The 16365-nt window shown below is 39.3% G+C and overlaps 1 protein-coding gene across 5 annotated transcripts in view; it reads right to left on the bottom strand.

Annotated features, from left to right (window-relative positions):
* Positions 1 to 16158, bottom strand: part of LOC126917679 (zwei Ig domain protein zig-8-like) — a 237722-nt gene extending 221564 nt beyond the window's left edge. For 4 of the 5 annotated variants that reach the window (XR_007711025.1, XM_050724845.1, XM_050724848.1 and 1 more), the window contains exon 1: positions 15379 to 16158. The gene's annotated coding sequence lies outside the window, so the exon portion shown is untranslated. The remainder of the gene's footprint in view (positions 1 to 15378) is intronic. The other variant, XM_050724847.1, reaches the window with a different exon arrangement.
* Between the last annotated feature and the right edge of the window lie 207 nt (positions 16159 to 16365).

Consider the following 16365-nt stretch of genomic DNA (forward strand, 5'->3'; position numbering starts at 1 on the left):
TATGATATGTAAAAATATGCAGGGTGTTAGAAAAAAAAAAGTCCAAATCTAAGACTTTAAGAGCTCATAGTACTTACCACGAGAAGTAAGTTTAAATTATATTCATAAAACGACAAAGTTGCTTAAATATCCGTAGTCTGATCATACCGTTGATTCAACGAACGAATAAGACGATGATTTCCATGGATGCATTTCGACGTTCGGATGTTTCATTCGGTGTAATCGTAATTACGTTGACCAGGAATAATCCTCATTCGACGAAAATACCATACAAGAAGACCTAAAGTAGAAAGAAACTAAAGCGGAAAGTCTCGCTGTATAATTTATGCGAGAAAGAAAGAAACGTTCCTTATAACGAACGTCACGAAGAACGATGATTTACATCGTCACGGTTGAATCGTACATCGCTATCTTAAGCCAATTTCAGTACGTTTGCCTTATTATTCGTGAACCCGTAACGACAGGAACGATACTTACATCGAACGGTTTCTCTTCCTTGGTACGATAGTTTCTTTGGCGTGAATTACCTCGTAAATCATCATGGCCGCGGCAGAAACGAAATTATAAAGCTTCGCGTCGAATCGTTTCGATGTCGCGCGACGAATCCGTCGGTTGGCAAGCGGCGGAACAGATTAAAAATTGCAAACGACGAGAAACCGGCTGATTCGGGACGCGAGTCCTGCGAAAATTCCATTCGAACGTAGTCGATTATATTTACGGGGGCGGGAAAAAGATTTACGGGAATGCCGCTCGACGAGGACCCGCACGAAAATATTAATCGATCACGCGCACGCTCGCCAATTCGGTTTCTGTTCCCAGGCGTAAATTCTCCGGATCGAATATTATTTAACAAACATTATTTAACCATGTACGAACGATTCCGTTTTTCGTTCACGGATATCGCATCGTAATTATTCGATATCAACCTTTTTTCCCCGCAAACGTCCATTGCCCGTGACAAATTTATCTGCATTAAAATTAATGCGTTTTTCTCAGGCGTATAATCGTAAATTTATGAAACATCAGGGAGTATCGACAGAGATTTTACCGAATACGCAGCTTTCGAATAAATTTATTTTTCCCGATGAATATAGTTTATTCTGTTAAGATACTGCGCGTTACATCGTTTCAAAGGCTAAAATTAATTCGTGGGAGCTGGAAGAAGCTCGATAATATTTCCTATTTTTCTTTTTAATTCGTCGATTAAAAAATTTAATCTTCGCTCAAACTTATTACATTTTCCTTGCCTAAATTTTCTGTTTGTTTTATACGATAATGCACGAATGTAACGGTCAATGGACTTTTAAACGATTCCGAGTTGAATCGCAGTTATTACAGAACGGAGGAATATTCCAGAAAAATTTAAACGACTGCATCGTACAACGAGGTTGCTTCCAATTGATTCGATTTTAATAATCGGCAACAAGAACTATATCGGTGGCACGCTCATCGAAGCGTGCATTTACGTAGTATACTTATGCAATAACATTTAATGCACTTTAATTGTACCGCAAATAATGCGAATGCAGTTCCCACAGACATATACACGTCTATTGGAATATCGATGTCAACGGATATTCACGGGTTGAATATTTCCACAGGATATTTATACAGAATATTTCTAACCATAGAGAACATTTTTTCCAGGAAAAGTCCCGCATATCGATGCTGGTTTCAGATTGTATCAGGTTGCGATACATCTTTGTTTACTCTATTGTAATTCCAATCGTCCGAAATATCGTAAAATATTGTAAACACACGCGTTTCGTTTGTCTTACGTCGCTCCAAAATATTAGCAGGAAATAATTCCGAGTTTGTAGCAAAGATAAAATCGTTATCGAATATTAGAATTGTAATTATCAAAAAATAACGTGCGGATAATTGTAGGATTTCAATGCTATAGCAATATAGATACATAGTAAAAGAAACGAAATAATGATTGACAACTTACATACGAACATGTACGTCTGGTATGCGTATGTAACTGTTTTATTCCGTAGTAAGATCCGTAGCGTCAATAAAGTACATACACGAATTTTCACTCGAGGATAACCATTTGTAGGTTTGATAAGTTACTATGACGAATAGGTGGACATCGCGGGCAATTTTCACGCGCGCATTTGAAATAGCTGAAAATCCCCGTTATCGAAATCGTGTATTCCGATAATTTTCGATTATTTAAATATTTTTGTACGTACGTACCTTCCTCGAGATGATCAAAAAACGTATCACCGAACGGAATAAATTTGTTCAAGGAGCTTGTTAATAAGCGATCAAGAATAGCAAAGTTTGTCGCTTCTTTGTTTACGCTGACAACTACTGAGAACTAATTGCTAATAGAATTATTTACGACAGATTATAACGCATTTTTCAGATTCAACTAACCGTAAAACGACTAATTGTAAATCGATACTTTTGTTCGGTAAAAATGAAACGAGGTCAAGCGTAATCCAATCCAATATAAGCCAATAAGTAGTGGTAAAAAATACGATGGCGTTTAATTTACGTTTGATACATTTCAAAGTACACACGATTCGTATAAGTACGTCTCCGTAAGTTACAGTTACGCGTTCGTACAGAAGATGCAGTATACATGCAGCGTACAATTCGGTATTTACGCGTAAAAGAACTACCGTGTATAAACATAAAGCATCGCTCGTTGCTGGAATATTTGTCTCGCAGAATCATAAAACGTACATTCTTCCTTTCTTTCTTTCCATATAATTTCAAGCAGATTCGTACGCGTGCATACAACTGTATCATATATGCATGAAATGTCGCCATTTGCCGGGAACATATATATATATATACTTACGTTTTCATTAAATTTTTTCATCTGTCGCGGTACTTTTAACATCAACTACGATGTTATCTTTAATTAGGTACAAAGTTGGTAATTTACTTAGAATCCTTAGAATCTCCTTGTTGGCAGAGGTAAACAAGTCTTTATTTGTTAACTTAACATCTTCGCGACAATCTTCCTCTCGTAATCAGATTCGTATACTCGATACAGAAACCACATTGTTTCGTACAATAGACAATTTTTCCAAATAGGCAATGAGATATATTTGAAATTCACCTGGATATTCGTTTAAATTTCAATCTAGATTCACCAGGACCTCGAATATCGTTTGTCGAAGATTTAAATTAGTGCCATTATAAGAAGAAAGATCATCGATAATATTAATACATATGTGATGTGTACTCTACGAAAAAGATGCTTTTACAAGTGAACATACTGTGTTCGCGTTGCGATTGCAGAATTTAGAAAGTTCATGAATGTCCACGCCACGTTACGATCCCGACAATCGACGAAGCAACAAATTTTTGCTGCATACCATCGCGCAGACTAACCGTTTGTTATTAAACTAGATCTAGATAGCGCAATTGTTTAACTTTGCTGTGCGTTCGGTCAATCCTACTAACACGTGCGGTCTTACGTGTTCTTAAACTTCTCTATCAGAAATAACAACGTAAAAATATTTCTATCGCGGCGGAAGAAGCAAAAAGATGCGGCAAAATACATATTAAGAAACGATATTATTTCTACGTATATCCGTGAAATTCGTATTTTCAATACTGTGGAAAAACACGAATGAGCTCGGAGAATCTTCTATTTTAACGTTTTCCCCTTAAAAAGCAGAAGCGAATGCTTTTTCGAATCGAAAGTACCTTCCAGTACCTGGTACAGAGAGTATCAGAAAATGGAAATGGCGAAAATGTCAGAATATATGTTCGTCGTACAAGTGCGGTTCAAATGAGCACGATACAAAAGGTGTATGCTTCTCGAAAGTAGAAATATCTCGAACACAAAAGAAGGGAAACGTTAAAACGTTTCTGCGGATGTTATTGTCTCGTATCTTTCGATAAAAATCGGAATTTTTGTCACGTATTGAACGAAACATTGCTATTATAGCACAATATTAGAAACATCCTCCCGTGAAAAATCTGAATACGTTAGATGTCGTACATCTTCCTTTTGCACATGGAGCGATATTTTACCTTCGCGCGACGTACAGTCGTCTCACGTTCGACAACCCTTATTTTTCTCGAATTACGAGCGCTTATTTCTGCTCGAGTATCTATTAACAAATCGTTTAGGGCACGAGGCACGTGTCAGTCACGATATCTCGTCTTTAAATCGTTTGCCAAACAAGCAAGTTTTCTCGCATTGCAGTTCGCCACACCTTCAAACGAAAACAGAGGAGGGATCGTAAAATATAGGCCATTGTTTCGATTATTTTTCCTCTCATCTTGCATCTTTTCCATATTTTCATTCCTAAAAAAAGGTCGTTAGCTTCCTATTGATATACGTGCTAATTACATATGCAATTGTCTTTGTATGAATGGAATTTTCGTATTAGTGGAAGGCTGTTGACAGATTATTATAAGTTGTTTGTTGTTTCTCGATGATTCTCGCGATCGTAAATATATATATGATACATATATCGAAAGTAATTTAATTTCGAGACGGATCTAGGTGTAGTAGCTTAGGGCTGGAGGAACTTTAGTTTGGAATTGACACCTAACACCTTAGCCGCTGTAGAATGTGCGTTCGATACGCGGTATATCAATTCCTTTAAATATTTGTACCGCATAAAATCTCTCGAGTTTCTAAGTATTTTCTACGCCAAATTCATACGACTATATTAACTCCTGTAAGATAGTTAAATTTTAAATTTAGATACGAAATTTTTAGGTAGGAAATTATAAATGACAAATTATGTACAGAATATGTTGCAAACATAGGGATTTTACGTTTTAATTTATCATAAATTGGATGATTCTTCGTTCAACGCAAAAGTCCCTTATTAATTGAAAACAAAAGCACATCGCCGACTTTAATCGTCCCATTAATGCTACTAACTGTATCCTAGAAAACAATTTCACGATTTCCCTAAGGTCCCTAAGTTCACCCAACTCTGCCGCAACAAAAACTCGTTAATTCCCGAAACACCTTCATTCGCCTAATTTGCGTTAGGACACGCTATCCTTGGTTATCAGGCTACAGAATCGAGTCGAAAAGCCGCAAAGGTCTTCTAGTTGTACTAACATTTTGATCACTCTTCGGCGACTCTTTGATCAATCGGCAATCGGCAATCGGCAATCGGCAATCGAATTCCGCATCGATTCGCCGATTGCCAGTTAGTCCCTTACGAATAGACATCTCGTATATGTATATATAGTTAGGTGGTTGCTGGAGTCGCGATCTCGTTAATTCGTACACCGAAAAGCTGGTAAGCCCGGACAAATGGAGAGAGATGGAATAGAATGTATTCGAATTGCAAGCTGAAACCGTACGAATGCCAGTGGTTCTGTCCGATTCAAGGGATCGGTAGCTGAAAGGGTGGTGGCACGGTGCGAAGGGACTGCCTATAATGGGTGAATGGTGGGGGTCGAGGTGGATAGGGACGGGATATACCAAATGGTTCTCCGCTTCCGTCGAATCGTCTAATCGTACGTACCTATCTCGGACGGATTAAACGATCGAACGGGGTCAGAGCGTCGAGCATGCCTGCTCTGTTCTCCAGCCCATAAATTGCGTCATCATAGCGAAGTACGCGGCCGTAATCGCGTTCACGTTGCTAGGGCCGAATCTTTTTCCCATTTTTGGTCCGATATAGGCCGTGGTAAATAGACTTTCCTTTAAAATCCCACCACCTTCCGATGATCGAACGATTCCCAACCGCGTACCTTCCTCGATTCCAGCTACAAATGCTTTTCCCGCGTTATGCAATGTGCATGATATACATATACGCGGTTTATTATCATTACGGTTATTACTTTGAAATGAACTACAACCTTGAAATTGTAACTACTATAAGCACATACATTGAATCTCGATGGACTTTTTGGAACACGAGGTACTCGACTATCTAATCAGAGCCACTGACTTCGTTCCCTTCAGATTGCCAAGTAAGTGTAAGCGTCTTGAATCAAATGCATACGTACAATATATTTTTTGGCGAGCCGAAGTATTTTAGTAATTAGTTCATCGGAGTCGCGTGGCTCTTTTTCAAAAAACTTGAAAATCTCTGTTTTAGGAGATAGTATCGCGGCAACATTGCCTGTATCTTTTTTCGTTTTCATCTTTTCGTTCTTCTTTTTTCTTTTCTTTTTCTTTTTTGTTAGATGAAATTAGGTCTACGAATAAAAGAAAAACGCGTTTTCAAAAACATCTAGCGAGTGAGAAAAATATTTTTTTCAGCCAATGAAATACGAAACGACAAGCTTGAAAATTTCGTTCTATCCCTCTCGTTCATTTCCGTACATTCCGTACATAAGAACGAGAACCGTAAGCAAAAACTTGACTAATCTTTACCAATCGATCTCTTCTTGCGAACGTTCGATCAATTGTCCGTCATTTTTCAGCTTTTTCTTCGACCGAGACAAATAGTATGTTCCATGCACGCGAACAATTGTTTGATATTATTTGTGTTTGATATTATTCTGTAAAAGTTGAATCATTTATGACCGAACAATTTTGTTAGGAAAGTAGCATTGAAAGTAATTTCTACGCGATTTTAAGACTTAGACGAAACCAATTAATCAGAATAATCTAACGATATACAGTTGCGATTAATCTTACTAAAAATTTATCTTACTAAGAGAAATTCATTACTGTAAAGTTTCCTTCTAATTAATGGCATGTAGAGCTGCTCTAGATGAAAGTGGATGATGGTAAATTAAACACGAACGAGTACAAGAGGAAGAAAGCACGGACGAATTGGTCGTGAGAAACAATTAGCGATACGATTCGTTTGGCAAATGCCACGAAATTTCCTTCTTTTCGTCGCGATAGCAAAGACTTTCGAATACTCGGTCCACTCGACAACCGATTTAATCCTCGATGAATCGCAACTTGCCAGCGTAGTTTGCCAAAGTGTCGTTCGGTCGGGCGATAGCTCCAAAGTTACAACTTTCTCCACCGTTTTATCGAACATACGATACTCTACTTTACGATACGTAAAGATAGAGGTTGATGGATACAAAGGAACATATAGATCGGAATAGCGGATTATAGTTAAATCATTTATGACTTGCTAGTGACGAATGACGAATTAAAAATAATAATATCGAATAAAATATGCAGGACAAAGACGTATAGATATTTGATGAATCTCATTTTCTGAACGTATATCAAGAAAGTGTCCGATACTCTGCAAGTTGATCATTCCTTCGACATAGTAACCTATTAAGTCTATTAACTTCGTAAAGTAATACGAGGATTGGCGCATGCAAAATCAAATTGGTAAGCCGATTTAAAAATTTTAAATTCCTAGCATTTTTTTCTCGTTGCTCAAGACAACTTGGAATCAACAATATCCGCGATCCATTCCCTATAGAGCAAATTTCTGCAAACTCAATAACGCTCGAGAAAAGACAAGATTCAGCAGCATACATGATATTCTTGCAATCAGAATCCCTCGGTATATATCCGAAGAACTACCGCACGATATAAAACATTTGCTGCGTCTTCAAACCAGATTTACGTGAGCCATGCAACACGTTCTAGCCCAACCAGCGAAATCTACATAGATCCAAGTACCGCGTACGTGATACCGGTGTCAAAAAGAAGCTTCAACCTTCTCGACGAATCTCCAACTACGTTCCAAAAACTCTCGACAATTCTATCATTTTCTTAATATGCTATTCGGTTCCCAAAATTGGATAAGCGAAAACGCAATTCGTCGAATGCGAGTTCAAAATCGATTTTTTAATACTCGATTGCAAAGACAAAGTGAATCGCAAGTCGGGTAAAACGGATAAAACGGATAAAACGGATAAAATGCAATAAAACGCAGCATATGGCTGTTTCACCATAGTTTCCGTAAAGTGACTGTTAAAAAATTGTATTCGATCCATTACAGCGGATAAACTCGAGAAATTAAAAAGTTATGAAAAAGAAATAAATTGGAGATGGTCTCCGAGTCTGTCAGGAAAACACATTACGTATTTAAAAAAAAAAAGGAGAAAATTGTCATTGTTATTTGCAATTTGGAAATTTCTGAAAGCACGTTTTTAATTTACAAATAATTAAATGTCTACACACGTACTAAAAATAACACGATTAATTACTGGCTCGAACGTAAATGAACACGCTGCTCCGTATTTTATCACATCGAAAATTGCTGATTCGCATAGAATTCGCTTCGGAATCGCTGGGCTTTGTATCCAAGCATGCGCCGAGTACGAAATAGGCTGACAAGGAATATTAAATTTCGTCGAAACCGTTTTAAACGATTCGCCGACGTGTTCACGATGTTGTATGGTCGGCACGATTGTGATGCAAAAACGAGACGTATACCGGAAACCTGTCATAAGTAGCAGACAATTTTCTCCTAGCGCGCTATCCTTCCTATCCCCTATCGTGTCCGGAAATGGGGAAAATAAAAAGCAGTAAAACAGGAGCAAAAATCCAGTGGGACCAAGCTCTGAAACGAGAAAGACGGATGAACGCGACGTAGGTTGATAAAAAAAACGCGGCCGAGAAAATTGAAAAGAAACGAGACGACAGGGAGAGGGCTGCTTGTAGTAAGAAAATTGGTTTCACAATGAAATGGTCGATTTTACCGTGTTGTTCGTGTCGGTGTCTCGTGGAAATTCCATTTCGCGTAAAGGTCGATGATAAACACAGAGTAATTACACGAGATGATCTACCGATATCGGCGACATTTCGTACGATGCAACGATGCGGAGAATAATAGAGCGATACACGCGGTACAAAACCTTCTGTATCGAATGATCGATGCGACGAAGATTGTGTATAGTAACGTGAAATAATACTGTCATCGATCGATGTAAAGAACGTCTAAATCACAAGGAAACCAAGATAATAATTATCGAGTGTTTTAAGAAATTTGATTCTACTTCAAATAATTTCAATAATTTCAATACCAAACCGTGAAACACATACTATATAAAAATATCCAGAATGTGCAAAGTGAAATACACCTTGGTATATTTAGAGGATAAAACGAAACGTAATAATTATCCCATGCCGGTAAATGTCATTCGAGTTACAACGCTATCTGTACGTTAATGATATCAATCTCTTCGTCGTAATTTAGGTCACAACACCCCGACTATCCCATCATATTCGTAGAATGTAATAAATAACCTCATTAATTAATTACAAACGGTACTATTTGGCTGGGTGTGGAATAAATTAGCGGATCAACCGTGATTAGCAATGATCAATTCGGAATTTCCGGCTAATTCGTTTGCCCAACTATTCCTTTTCATCGATGCAGCCTTAGTCGTTTCGCCGCATTAACACACGATAATTACGATCTTGTAACTTTATACGCGCGTGCAATGAACCTAACGATTTATTGACATAGAATAGAAGGGCGGTTTATTCGACCAACAGTCGAATCGACGTTACTAAAATAACGAGACGTAGATAGTGCGTAAAATAACAGAGATGTAAAAATTTATTTCAAAATCGTTAATGACGTTTATACACGTTTCTCGAGACCGAAGGCTATCTACTTGTGTACACGGAAACGGCTTGTTTAAATGGATTCCGAAAGCTTTTCAAATTTAGTACATTATCGACTAATCCTAAATTGCCCAAAATGTGCTTTTTTGGTTTTCAAAATATGGCTTCTCTTAATAATTCTATTTCTGGTTTCAACCTATTGATTATTATTATTATTAATATTGTTATTATTATTATCATATTATTATTATTATTATTATTATTATTGTCTTCAACTTATCAATCATTTGTCAGAGACATACACGTTGAGACTAACAAATTATTTTCATTTTCACAATGAGATATTAAAATCAGAAAATCTTGTGATTTTTCCCCTGTGATCTTCGTATATGTAAAGACAGTTATATTGGCTACCATCGTTTGTTCGCGGTCAATCACAGTGGTTAAAAGCATCTGCAAGGGGCGAGCAAGATGCTCGAGTGGCAACGCTGTTGAACGACAAAGTCCGAGCAGGTTGATCACCGGGCGTGCTTTTATCGGAATTTTCGACGTTGACGAATTCCCGTCGGCGGTGACGTATGCGCGTGTGCCCCCAGCGAGGGAAACACTACGAGAGTGATTAATCATCCGATCCTTTGACAAAGGCCGGAAAGCTGGCCGGATTTTCGCAACGAAGGTGTTTCCTCTCCTGCCAGCCGTCGACGAAAAACGCGCCGGCTGCAGTGGAATCAAAGAAAGCAAAAACAACCGACCCTTAATACGTTTATAATCTAGCTCGTTTACGCCGACTGCCACCCCTTTCTACGCTTCTCTGCCTCCATCATCTCTACCGACCCGTCTCTGCCTTTTTCTTTCGCTATACCGCCTCGCCTTCCTACCAAAATAACTACGGTATTTTAGAATTTATCCACTACCCTTTACATACCTCAGCCGACAACTATTTCTCGATGATGAAATTTAACGTTTGCAGATTCTCCGTTAATTCTCTGATAATTCGCTCAGTTGCTACCAATTACGAATCACATTTCGGAATATTATTTGTGACTTAAGGATACTTGGTTCGTAATTGAAGTCTATCATATTAACATATATTAATATATATATATATGTCGGAGATGAAAGAACACCGGAATCTTCCCTTTGGAACTTTGGGAAGATCCCTTAATACTGTAATATAGATTCCACCATAGCCGTAATTAAGAAATTGTTGTCATTCGATCTAACTGTATTTATTTGAGATTTATGATAGCGAGCTCGGGCCCGAGGCGACATCCGGTCGCCAAACGTAGCCGCGGTCAAGAGATGAGTTTTGTCTAACAAAGGCACGAAGTAACTCTATAGCTCTCCTTAAAAAAATTAGTCGAGACGGTGCACGACGGTAAACATTTCAACGATTTCTGTCCCGTGGCTCGCCACACGCAGACTTTGTCCTTCGGGTAAGACGATTGCCAGATGTCAACGCATCTTCGCAGTATATGTTTAGCTGACCGAAGACCCCTTATAGATCTTAAGTTTCAGTTATATAAAGTCCATCAAACAGACAAATAGTCTTTGTCCCAACTACGGGAAGATAAGAGAAATCTATCCTTCCAAGAACGACGGTTTCCGCTAGCAACTTTCCCTCAAGGGCTGTTAGCATCTTTTTCTAACCACCGATATAGAGATTGAACAATTTCCCTCACCTTCCGAACGAAGACTTTCCTCGACGAATCCGAGGATCTCGTGTCCTTAGACACACCCCCTATATATTTTTTCCTCGGTGGCATCATCGGGACGGAGAGTCACGCTCTCGTGCGATCTCATCGACGAAAAGATCTCATCGTTTTTACGATCAGTGAATATTTCACGTTTTGTTAACAAAGAGTCAGACTTGGACTTTGTGAGAACGTACATCTATCATCCCGTCGACCGCGGATTCGTTATTGAGCCTAGGATCATTGTCTTTAGTTTCTCGAGTATCTAATTATCGCGATTACTTGTCAAATTCTATCATAATTATATTTGCACTAGTAAATATCTCCTCTATTGTATAATGATAACGTCTAATGCAAATGGGGATTCGTTTCACGCCCTTAACCATAACCCTAATCCTGACGTCAACCCGACATAGATATATTTAAATTTGAAAGTGCAAGATCGCACGAAGCATAGCGTTTTCTGTACTTACACTGGTAGGTAAAACAACTTTCTACCGAGGATCTACTTTAATTATACGTTTCGCTTGGAAATAAGCAAACACACTCGGTACCGGGCCAGTGGCTCGTTACTAATCGGGTATACTATTCGGCTTGACTTTGTTCTCGGGCGGGACAAGAGAAACAGAGTAAACTGTACTTTCAGAAATATGAATTTGCATGAAAAATTCACAGTTTATTTATATTCATAACTAGTAACCACGATACAATTCTCATTCATTTTTTAATTTTCTATAAATTGGATATTCTCGATATTTTAGATAGAATAAATATATCGAGCAATTTAATCTATTCACACATTTAACGATTTTTCTATGTAAGTTGTATCCAATTTGACTAACAAAACTGTCCTATCCATCCTAGATTGGAATCGGCAAACAATACAGACAAGCTTAACAACTCTATTCAACGTCTCTCAAGATCCAACAGTTTCTGAATGAAGCAATCCTGTCTTCGTCAAAGCTGGCAAAAACTTTTACACGACGAGACGACCATCCTGAGATAACAATTCGCCCAACAGAACCATCTCATTTTTCCCAACGATCGATGTGTCTGTGTGCGTCCAATGAGAATTTCTGGCTCCGTTACGTTCCAGCTACTTTCCGTTATTTTTCTGTCCGTTATGCTCGTGGTGGCAACACGAGCATCGTTAAATTCTCGAAAATCGATAACGCGTATGAAAAGTCGGCAAACGGGTTCAAATTTCTTCATCGTCGTTCGACCCAGTCGAATCAATAGCCACAGATACGTTTGTAATACAGAGTGTCAATACGAAATACGTGCGGGATATTTATATGGTGGATTTTAAACGCCAAAACGACGTTACCAGGCTTAATTTTCAAGTTACGAACAATTTAACTTAGTAGCAGTACGATAACTCAGCCGACGCAGCTTTTCCTCTATCACTGGATGGGATCAAAAGGCTGCTCCGCTCGACAGTTTGTTATCCAATTTCTTTTCGCCTTGAATATTGCACGATACGCGTCCGTCGATGATCGAAGCTGACCATCTAATTTCGACGTATTGGCAACTTTGCGCTGATCGTATCTCCCGAACGAGACTGACAAAATCTTACGATGCGGTGAAATTTACCGAATCGAGCGAACTTGCCGTTGGTTTTCTGCTTCCGACTTGACTCGAAAAACTAAAACTGTCTTCCTGATCTCACCCACTCAGGAGCCACCCTCCTGATCGAGAGTCTTCGAGGTTTCTGATTGGCCTGCTTTTCTAAATACAAGGACCAACGACTTGAAATATAAGCTTCCAACGGCATTTTTGTACGTGAACTTTTCTCATCGTTTTCATGTCTAAAATCGACCTCGTAAATACAGATACCCGCATATTTTGTGATACTCTATATATGTGTACATACACAACGTTACTAGACTAGATAGAATTGACAGGCATTTCAATTAGGCTCGCACGTTCGTGGCATCGGTTGCCGTGTCGCATCAGCACACCGATTATCTCGCCAAGTTTACCGAGAAACTCGAGTTAAGTTCGACTTTTAACAACTTTTTTTCGATGGTTCGCCCGCCGAAATCGACGCGAGTTCGTCGTCCCTCGAGGAGAACTATCCGACCACCTTCTGCGTTCTCTTCGCGTTTCCGCTTGGATGGCTAAAGTTTCCCTCGGGTTCCCTTCCTGTTTCCTCTCATATCCGCTATTCGAGCATCGTGTTTCCGATGTCACCGAGAACAGAGCTTGGAAAGAGACGAAGAGAGAATAGAACAGACTCGTCACATTCGCAAGCTATCGACACCGAATTTCGGGTCTTCGAATCGTTCGAGTACTTGCCACGAACTTGGGATTACAAAGCGATTGATTTGGACTAGTGGGTGAGCTAGTATTCGGTTACGATTCGCAGATCGAAAGACTGTTGTTACGAAGTTATTATACATCGATATTTGATCGTCCAGAGCCTAGACTTGCAAACTCCGAGATTATTATCGGTAAAATCGGTAAATCGGTAGATCGCCGGTATTCAAATTCACATTTTTTCAAGTACGATTAAAGAGATGAAATTTAATCAAAGATCTCTCTCAACCAATAAATATAACAGTACTATACTTCGGATACTCTCTCTAATATCTTTGTATATTCTGTACCTAGATTTTGTGTAATTTTCAACATTCACCCTCTAGTAATTAATTTAAAATCAGACTCACGGGCATGGTCATTTAAGTTGTTTATGACGTTTTTTCGTTTTGGTATTCCTAAAACTTTTTATCTTCGCCGATCCGTCGTATCTTTTTGTTAAGATAACAAAAAGATTGTCCGCGTGCAAAAGTTCGAACTTACTTTCGTAATTACAAACTTTGGCGAGGTCGTAGAAAAGCTGCTGCCTCTCCGATTTCCATAATTTTGAAATGACATCTTTATCGATATGAAATATAAAGCTCAAGCAGTTATATTAATCTTTTCTTTTATTTTTTATACTGAAATTTGACAAACTCCAGCCTATATACATATTTGACAATAAGAGACGCAGGTTTCTCTTTTATCTCATAAAGTTCCTTTTATTCGCTTTATCCGATTTCCTTTCACCGTTCTTGGGCCCGTAGGTCTTGTTTTCCCAGTTAAAAATAACGAAGACGGACATACGACGCGACGAGAATTGGACAGCGTGAAAAAACAATCAGGAATATCATAGACCTTATATATACATACAGCAAGAGCCTGAATATTCGAACATTGCGCGTCTTCGAGGCGAGTTCTCAACAACGTTAGCCAACATAGCCTTTCTTTATCAGACGCGATCGTGCATTCGATAACTACTATTAAAACCGTCTTAGGATTTCTCGGGTTCAGGTTCTATTCCCTTCGATCCAATTGGAACAAATAACAGTTTCATGGGAGCATGGATCGAGAAACGACGCGGTCTTTGCAATAATTGGAAATGTAAATAAGCTGGAGCCTTCGCCATCGGGCGGGCTACGTCTTAATTTGAATTTTAAAGTTACGTTTAACGAAACGCTCGAAAGCGTCGCGTTATTGAGAAAAGACGAAAGCGACACGCCTCTTTTCCAGACGTACTTATCTCGCAAATGTTATTTACACGATTTCTTTAACGAGATCTGTCTATGAAAAGTCGACAACTGCCCCTCGCTCTGCTCCACGAATACGTATTTCCGAGTTCGAATGGATGGAACTTGGTCCGATCACGTAACACAAACCTCCTTGTAATTATTTTGTAATTATCTCTATCAACTTGTTACACGATATCGAAGTATTGTCGGAAGTTTGTTATCAAGTAGAGAAATCTTCGTTTTTAGACAATTGTAGCTCAAGGTACTATATTTACAGTTGGTGTCGAAAATATTTGGCGATCTGAATATCTCCTAGTCTGTTTGTAATATATAATAGAATTTTCTACTACGTATTCGCTCTTTTATTTTCAAATCACCAGGTAAATCATGTTAATTCGTCGTAAAGTAAAACAAGGAATATTTGCGATAGGACATTTTTGTTTGTCGATGGTAGAATAATTTAGCATAAAATGTATTAAATGTCTAACGCGGTAAGATACTTTTGCGACCAACCATGTATATATCCAGTAGGAAACATTACCCACAGCTTTGATTATTTTTTAAAGTCTGCTAGTTTAATAAAAATTAATCGGAGTCTACTAGATATATATTTTGATATCTCGCTTAAAAAGGAATAAATGAAATTCCACAAGAGTTCTTCCTGTTTGAAAATATAATGGCAAAGTATTCCGGTTAGCGTGCTGTTTACCTTTGATGGATGGTCTCAAGGTACGAAAACAGCGGACCTAATACTTCGTTCCACTTGATCCATCGCAGAGCGGTTTCTTCTCGTCGCGGATGCCACGGTATTCTCGATGCTCGATCTTTGCGCGTACGTGACCAACCGAGTCTGCTAATAGAAACCGAATGCAAAACCTTCAGCAAAGTCCATTATCCATCGTGTGAATTGTCGAAGGCGTTTCTTTTATCGTAACCGATGAACCGAGTCAGGCTCGTTCATCGGCGCTTGTTCAACCTCTCCTTCAACCATCGGATCACCCCGTTCCTCTAACCTTATCGTCTTCTTTTTATTCGAATCTAGTTCCGAGAGTCAAGCCCTAAAAATCAACGAGAAAAGAACGCTTCCCACGTTCGAACTTTTCGAACGCGTGCGTCTCGCAAGCTCTTCGTGTCAATTTCGATTCACCGATTCACTTTCGTTTCACCACACTTTTCGCGCGAACGCTACAGTTTCACCGAATCATTATCCCTGTCGCTTAATCTCTCACTCGCGTTCGTTTCGTTCGCAGCCGATAAACCTAGCGCGAAACTCGTGCTCGATCGCAACATCGAAACGTGTCCACCGAACGATGTCACGCAGCTCGACGCGGGACCGAATGCGAAAACGAAAACAAAGGAACGTGCACGGGAGCCGAACGTTCGGTAAACGCGCCGAAAACGTGATGGTAAAAAGTATTTTCGGGCTGCGAAGACACCGTAATCTCGCTCGTGAGGCGCAGCGCACTTCGCAAGGGGCGCGGCGTAACTGAGCTCCACGAACCAACCCACGTCTCTCTCTCTCTCTCTCTCTCTCTCTCTCTGTATCGCGCGCGCGCCCTCTCCCTCCTCACTCTCTCTCTCTCTCTCTCTCTCTCCATCCGTCGACCACTTTTATGCTCTCCCTGTCTCACGCAAGCTCTCTCCCTCGGAGTCTCGCTGTCTCTGTTCGTTTCACCCTTCGGAGATCCAGTTCTCC

Source organism: Bombus affinis, chromosome 6 (genome assembly GCF_024516045.1).
Source record: "Bombus affinis isolate iyBomAffi1 chromosome 6, iyBomAffi1.2, whole genome shotgun sequence".
In the NCBI taxonomy this organism is placed as follows: Eukaryota; Metazoa; Arthropoda; class Insecta; order Hymenoptera; family Apidae; genus Bombus; species Bombus affinis.